We start from the raw sequence: 7,924 nt of genomic DNA on the forward strand, positions 1-7,924 counted from the left end.
CCAGCTCCCTGCGTGCCCACGGAGCCCTGTCCCCACCCTGCATGTCCCTGGCAGCAGGGGTGGTGACTTCAGCAGTGGCATTGCCTGGATGTTGTGGCCGAGCTCCTGGCTTTCTTGCAGGGCTTGGAGCAGAGCCCACTGGAAAGCCCATGGCAGACTGTTTTCAACATCCACGCGATATTCGTTTGTTGAAGGAAAGGCGCTGCAGAGCTGACAAACGCGTTGGCTCTGCCCGCTCTGACTATCAAAGTTGAAATAATCAGCATTATGGCCACAGCGGTGCCATCCTTAGGTTTCAGAGTGAACGCTGCATTGAGGTGAATGGACTGGCCGTCCACAGGCTGTCTGGGCTGCCTGGCTACAGAGCCGAGCAGATGGCACTAAGTTGATTCATGGGTCTGGGGTTAATATTTCCCACCCTTTGGGGGGCTGGGGTGCCCCCTGGCCGGCTCCCAAAGAGATTTAATCACTCCGCACCCCCCAAGGCACAGCGTGAGCTGCCCAAGAGACCTGGCACCGCTCCGATGCTCTAAATCACTGCTGCAGTGATTTGGAGGGGCCTCAGCCGACACCGCCAGGATGGAGATTTTGAGGCTTTACCTGCTGACAACCCACCCCAAGGGCACGAGGTCTTTTATTTGAGACCTGTTGCGCAGGGAGAGGCTGGGATGGTTAAAACCATGGCGGGGGGGGGGGCGGGGGGTGGAACAGAAAAACTGCCACAAAATTGCCAAGGAAGCCATCACAAGTGTGAGCAATCAGTGGCCGGGGGCCAAAGAGTAATTAAAGCAAGAGCCTTCCTGCGAGGGTGGGAGCGAGGTGTTCTGCTTCCCGCTGCGGCTGCAGGGAGCCCAGGCAAGAGCCCCACGGTGCTGCTGAGCGTGCCGGGCCCTTCCCCGGTATGGCCGTGGTCACGGATGGATCGTCAGGATCGATGCGGACTGCTTGGGTTGGCTGAGCCGGGATGCTCGGTCAAGTGATGCTGAGCACCCGCATCCCCCCTGCAGGGTCCTGCTCATGCAGCATTTGGGGACCGTGAGCGCTCAGAGCATCTCGGTGGTGCTCAGGACCTGCCAGGATGCTTGAGGGTGGCCCCAAGGGGACTGAGACAGCCTGACTCTTTGGGAGGTGGGTTTAGGGACAGGGTGGTCACGGTGTGGGTGGTCAGTATGAAGCTGGCTGGACATGTCCCCTCTAGTGTCCCCCAGCAGCAGGATGAGGTCCCATCTCCCACCTCGACAAAGCCTCTTCCCATCACCCTTCTGTACCACAATGGCTGTTTGCAACTCGTTCCCCACGGACCCCTGTGCAAAAAATTAATCAGGAGGGACAAACTGGTGGCTCAGGGACCGAGTGTGTCCCCAGGGATCCCCCGGCTCTCCAGGGTGCCCCTCTCTTTCCTCCTCCCTCTTTGGCTGTTGGCTGGGAGAGAGAGGTAACCCCCCCTGCACCCCCCCGGGGGCTATAGGGGGAGGGTGTTATGGCCCCAGCCTGGGTGTGGGGCAGGAGGGTGGGTGTGAAGTGCTGCCGAGCCTTTCTGAAGCTGCACAAAGGTGGACGTGAGCCATCACCCAGGTAAGGTCCTTCATCCCAGGACACCGTGGGTGTCACAGGAGGGGGGTGAAGCCCCCATCCCACACCCACAGCCAGCGCAGGGCTCCCTGAGCTCATGCTCTGGATGCTCCATCACGCTGGGCTGGGGCTGCGCACTGGGCATGGCCATGGGCACCCTGAATTCCCAACGGACTGTGGAGACACAGGAGGGTCGTGGCGGGTGGGGGGTGGAGGTGGGAGAGGGCAGACCCCCGCGGGGGCAAAACGCTCTTGGGGGAGCACCAGGGCCAGCCATGAGAGAGCCCAGAGGGGAGCAGAAAGGCTGGTTTATCGATGCCTCGGCTGTCCCCATGAGGAATTCAAACCGGTTTTGGACCCAGGCATCTGGCTTCCCAGCGGGATGGTCCCGGCGTTCCCCATATCCCCATGGAACAGCCCATCCCTGCTGGTGGGTGATCCCAACCGAGCCCAGCTCCAGCAGCCCCAGCCCGAGGCTGGCAGGGATTTCGTTAGTGCTGCCGCTCGTTTGGAGCCACGAGGCTTGGGTCCGGGCACTGCTGGCACGACTCCCCTCTTGGCCCGAGTTTCTTGGCTCTCCCTCCCTCTAGGTATAAATCCAGCACCAGCCAAGTGGGAGAAGGGGGACAAGGGATGGGGACAGAGCCTCGCACACCCTGACACCAGCCCCTTTCTTTTCCCAAACAAAAATCACGCTTTCCCCCATTTCCAGGAGCATTTTTAACACTTCTCCTTTATTTCTGAAGCCAAGAAAAGACCAAGCAGGGAAGGAGGCACAGGGACACACAGCGGGGAGTGAACACAAGCAGAAGGACCTGATCTAGAGGTGGGGGACAGCGACAGCATCCCCGGCCTCGGGGCTGGGGTTAGCCATTGGGTGCACTTAAAGGAATTTTAATCAGTGAAAGACGCTGCCATCAATAAAAACAAGCAAGAGGCTCCGTGGCGCCGCGCCAAGGCGATGAGCGCATGATTTTTAATCTAGGAAAGTAGCTGCTGGGAGGGGAACAGCATGCGGCCGGGCAGCGGCTCCCGAGGAGCTGCATCCACACCAGGGATAACGGAGGGGCCGGATCCGGGCTGGGAGAGGGGGTTCCCACCCGGAGCCAGGCCACCTTTGGGGTCCTGTTTCAGGGGGAGGTGGTGGGGAAAGGTCGTTGCATGGGGCTGTTGGGTTTCTCTGCAGCTGGTTTGCTCGGGTACCATTCTCCCGTGCCTCAGTTTCCCCTTTCCTAAGTGAAGATGCTTAGTCACCCCTTTAAGACAGATTTTCTTCTTTCGAGTGGGGACACAGCTCGATGTGAGCAGACCCACGCGCGCTTCCCCGCCGGCTGGAAGACGCCTGATAAAAATCAGCGTTATCCAGTTATCCTGAGCCCTGGCCGGGAGGAACTCGCCCCGCTGCTCCCCGTGTTTCTCTTGCAGTGACCTGAGCAGGGTGACAGCTCTCTGGTGGCCACGCAGGCCCCCAGATTTGGGAAATTCCAACCCCCTGGCACCTGCTTAGGTCCCCACCAGGTGCACATGAACCCAGCAGTGATGCTCACGTGTTCCCTCCCTTAAACAGCCCCAAGCAAGGGGCACCTTCCAGTGCGCTGCATTGCCTGGTTGACTTGGCCTCACACCAGGCTCTTCCCTGGGGCTGTGGCATTGCCGGGGGGTGGTTTGGAAAGGGGGGACGCTCCTCGGGAGCCAGGTGTGTCTCCTCCTTCCTACTGAATACCTTTGGAAAGAGGAGGAGGCTGCTTCCCTGCCCTAATCCCAGCTGTTAATTGAGGCTACCTGTGCTTGCCGCTGCCTGGAGGAGCCTGGGGGCTGCAGGAGCTGGGGCTGGGGGCACTGGGGGTTTATAAACCCACCCCCAGCAGCTGTGGGGGCTGCCCAGTTTCTGGTACAGTTGGTATCACTGATGGTGGCTTCAGAGCAGGGATGGCGAAGGTAAGAGAGATGCTGCAAGGGGCTCCCTTGCTCTGTTTGGGACCGGTGGGACCCTGCAAAGCCCCTTTCTCCTGCAGAGCCCTGGGTGCTTGTCAGCATTGGGTGGGATCCCTCTCCCCACGCTTGGTGTGATCACTTGAGAAACCCCTCGGAGCCCCCCCCTCCAGCCTCCTGGCAGCTTTGTTCCCACCATCTTTTTTTTTCTACCGGTGCATTGCAACACTTCAGAGCAACTGGAACCAGTTTGCTGCTGGGAAGGGGGGGTCCAAGACTTCCCCCTGATGGGGTTTCAGTGCCTAGTGAGCTCACTGGGGTCCCAGCACCCCATTGTGCCTCTGCCTGGCAAACTGCTGCTGTATGCAAGGGTGCTGAGCCAAATGTGGGGCTGGGGTGGATGAGCCCCCCCCCCTTCTTCAAGCCCCCCCTGCAGATTTACAGCTGCTGAACTGGGCAGAGGTCCCCTGCCGCCCCATCTCTGCGCGTCCCCCAGCAGCGATGCTTCAGGCTCTTAGTTTAATGGGGCTGGCGCTGAGGGTTTTGGCATGGAGGGCTAGGGATGGTGGCGGGGAATGTGTCCAGTTCCCACTCTTTTAATGTGATGAAACTGAATAAATATCTCAAGCCCAGAATGACGTTTCTGTACCATCAAGGAATGAATGAGACTTGCAGCCTGTTTTGAGCTGGGCTGCGCAAGCCTTGCATGGATTTATTGCTCTGGCTCTTAGAATCCACAAAAAGTGACCAAAAATGTTGGGGTTTTTTCCCCCATCCCTATTTTGCACTAATGTAATCTGTGTTGAGAAAGCCAGACAAGCAGGGGAGAGGCTTAGGAGGGGATGCTGGGGATGGCTGAGCCCTGAAATGGTTTTTACTGGGGAACTTTGGGCAGGGCAGGGGGGAAATGTTCTGCTTGCAAAACCCTGTTTAGCACCAACCCTAGATCCTCTGACTGTGAGCTGACCATGGCATGTGCCCTGCTTCTCCCATTCCCAGGGGAAATAAAGGTTTAAAGCAGCATCCTGGGAATGCTGGCTGTTCCCCTGCAGCCGAGACAAAAGTAAATGTGTAAATGCAGAATTTCCCCCAGAAAAATCAACCCCAAGTTTCCAGCTGGCTGCTGCATTGGATGAGCCTCCACAAAGCCACCCAGATGTGGATTCATCCCCCTGCTCTGGGCTTTTGAGAGCCTTTTAATTATGAGGCAGTGCTAATTGAGGGTAGGAGAGTTTCTGCGATGGATGGGGGAGGGTTTGTAGGCTGCAATGCTTTGGAGGTGAAGGGCAATACTTGACACCCAGCTCCCAGCATGGCTGGTGGGACTGGGAAACCTGGATTCGCTCCCAGCTTGCAGACAGGTCTTGAGCAAACAGGCTTGTGCCTCAGTTTCCCCTTCTGGGCGTTCCTTCCCAGGGAAGGGTGTGCTGCTGAAAGAAAGCCTTATAAAAAGGAAAAAAAAAAAAAGGTGTTTGTGTATTCTGCAATAAGAAGCTCTGGGAGTCAGCTGAGGACAGTCCCAGCTAATTGGAGAGAGGAAAGCATGATCTTATTTGCCTATTACGGTCCCAGTAACACTGGGCTGACGCGGTGGTGAGCACAGCGAGGGCGCTGGCAGCGTAGGCAGCCCCCATGTCCCGCATCCCAGAGGTAACCATCTGCTGGACCTTGTCCTTTTTTTTTTTTTTTTTTCTTTTCATCAAAGATGATGGGGGTGAGAATGGAAAGCACTGTGCCAGGTCCCGGCTCGCTAGCGGGCAGCCAAGGTCACCCCTTCCCCAGATTGTCCCCAAAGTCCTTGCTGGGGACAGTTGGCTCCTTCCCCCCAGCCTGCATTAGTGCTACGTGTTGAGCTTGGCGTGCCGATGCATCCACCGCTCCTCCCAGCTGGCTGGGCACCCAGAGAAACCTTGTTTTCTTGCTTTTACACCTGGAAAAGGGGCATCTTGGAGAGGTGAAACAAAACCCCAAGGACCCATGCGGTGCACATCTCCCGCTGCTCCTTCTTCTCCATCCCTGGGGTGGGGACATGCCCTTCCCCACAATGCTGGTGCTCCCCACACCGTGATGAGGAGGAGACCCCACCATTACCTCCCCCAACCCTTTTATTTTTTTTATATATTTTTTTTTTTAGCTGATTCATGAAATTTCTGCTCTGGCAGCACCATGTTGCTTTAAGCTGTTTACGCGAGTTCAGGAGGCGACAGCGTGTAGGGTATTTTTAGCTTGCTGGGTAGCAGAGCGGGATTAAAATGCAGTCAGTGTTACAGACGCTGGGGCTGAATCAGTATTCCTGCACAAGCGTCTCCGTGCCAGCCTTTTCCATTGAGTGTCTGAAAAACCCAAGTTTCCATGGAGACTCAGCTCCAGGGCAACCCGTTTTCCTTGGGGAAAAAAAAAAAAATAAAAAGGCAAAAAAAAGCAGCAGGTAGGGAGCTTATGCAAGGGATGGCCAAGCTCTGGCTCCAGAAGGAGAATGGTGGCTATAAATCCCGGTCCTTTCCCACCCGGGAGGGGGGCGTTGGGTTGTGCAATGCTGTTAAAAGGTGGTTGGGGGTGAGCTGCGTTGCTTGTCCCACCCCGTACCCCTTTGGTGGGGCTTTTTGGGGGTTGGATGTGCTTTCTGGGTGCTTGGTTGGTGGCGGAGGCTAGTGGGAGGTCTTGGTGCCTTGCTATGGGGGAAAAGGAGCAATGCGGTGCTGAAGAGATGGGTTTGAGTTTGCTCTCCTGGAATGGTGGAACGAGGAATTTGCCCCCCATCTCCAGGAATGAAATGAGCTAAGTCAGCAGATCTTACCCATGTTGGGGCAGTGTTCTCCTCTGCCTTGAGGAGCCTCTGAAGCAGCTTTGCCAGGGGCTGGTTGTCTCCAGTCCACAGTGTGGGGGCAGAGATACTCTAAGAGGACATCATGATGATGATGAAGGTGATTGCTCAGGGTCACATGCAGGACCATCCTGTCTCTGTTTGCCTGTTGGCCAACACAGACATCAGCCACAAGAGTCTCCCATGGAGAAGAGACTGGAACATTGTTGTTCTCCTTTATTTTCTAGCTCGGCAAATCTTCCCTTCTCCCCTTCTTGCTGCATCAATCTTGGAAATTTCTAGGGGAAAACAAAAAAGAAAAATACTAATTCTTGCTAGACATTTATATATATTTTCTCCTGTCTGTCCCCAGCACTGTGGTTAGGACCCATCCCTGCTGGCACAGTGACAGCGCTGGGTGGTAAAGCAGGTCAGTGTACAGAAAACCCAGCGCTCCCAGTTTGGCACTGGGGAAGACTTGGCAAGCCAGACCCAGGACTGGCTGGTATGCAGCAACGGGATGGTCATTTGTTTGTCCTAATAACCACGAGCTCTGTGGATGCATTTGGTGGCACCCCTGGAGATAATCTTTTGATAGGGATGTGGGTGTGGGTTCTGTGGGGGACCCCAGGAGCTGGTCTCTGCTCATATGGCCCCCAGCAGTAGGGGCTGTGGTCATCATCCTGCCTTGGTCATCAGTTTTCCAAGCAAACCCCATCCTTGAACCCACCGAGATCCAAGCTGGAGCCAAGGCGTTTCCTCAGAGTTGCGTTCTCTTTACTATGATGAGACATTTCCATGTGGTGATCCAGTGTGTAGAAACCTCAAAACCCCAGGCTGGGACCCCCCCCAGCAGGGGCTGAACCCCTCCAGTAAAGCACGATGCTGCACAGCACAAAGCAAAGGCAGCTCTTGGAGTGACCGGCCCCATCCGTGCTCCCTTGGATCTGCAGGGACAGGTCCATGGGTGATGGGTGACGTGGTGCCACTTCTGGGCAGGGTTGGGATGGAGCATCTCTGGAGGGATGAGCTGCTCCTGGTGAGATATTGTCCTACAGCTGGATCTGAGGGCAGATGAGCTTCACAGGGAGATGGAGATTTTGCAACCACAGACAGGCATGAGCCACCAAACCCACGATGCAATCGGGTACCTCAAGGCCACGTTCTCTGCAACATGGTTTGGCATTTTAATGTTTTCAAACCAGTCGAGAGCAGCCACGGTTGAGCAAATCTACTCAGATTTCAAAGCAGAGTTTGTGTTTGCCTATCCTTCACCTAAGGGGGGGGGGGAAAAATCCTATCTGCATTAAGACTTTTTTGGTTTCTCAAAGGCATTTTCATGAAAAAAGAAATGGATGTTTAAAACCCCATGTCCTCCCAGCAAAATCCGAGTTGAGAAATTGTACCAAACAAAACTATTTTTACTGCAGCATTTCTCAGCCTGATTGATTAATATTTTTTTGCCCGAGCAGAATACTTTCTGTGAGAAGGCTTCTTTTGATCTAAAAACCTGTTGTCATCTGCTTTTTTTAAATTGAAAACCACTTCCACTTTCATTAATAGCTGTTCTCCCACCCCTAGCCTGCACTCAGCATGCCTGAAACAGCTCCTGTCCAA

Source organism: Falco biarmicus, chromosome 16 (genome assembly GCF_023638135.1).
Source record: "Falco biarmicus isolate bFalBia1 chromosome 16, bFalBia1.pri, whole genome shotgun sequence".
NCBI lineage: Eukaryota > Metazoa > Chordata > Aves > Falconiformes > Falconidae > Falco > Falco biarmicus.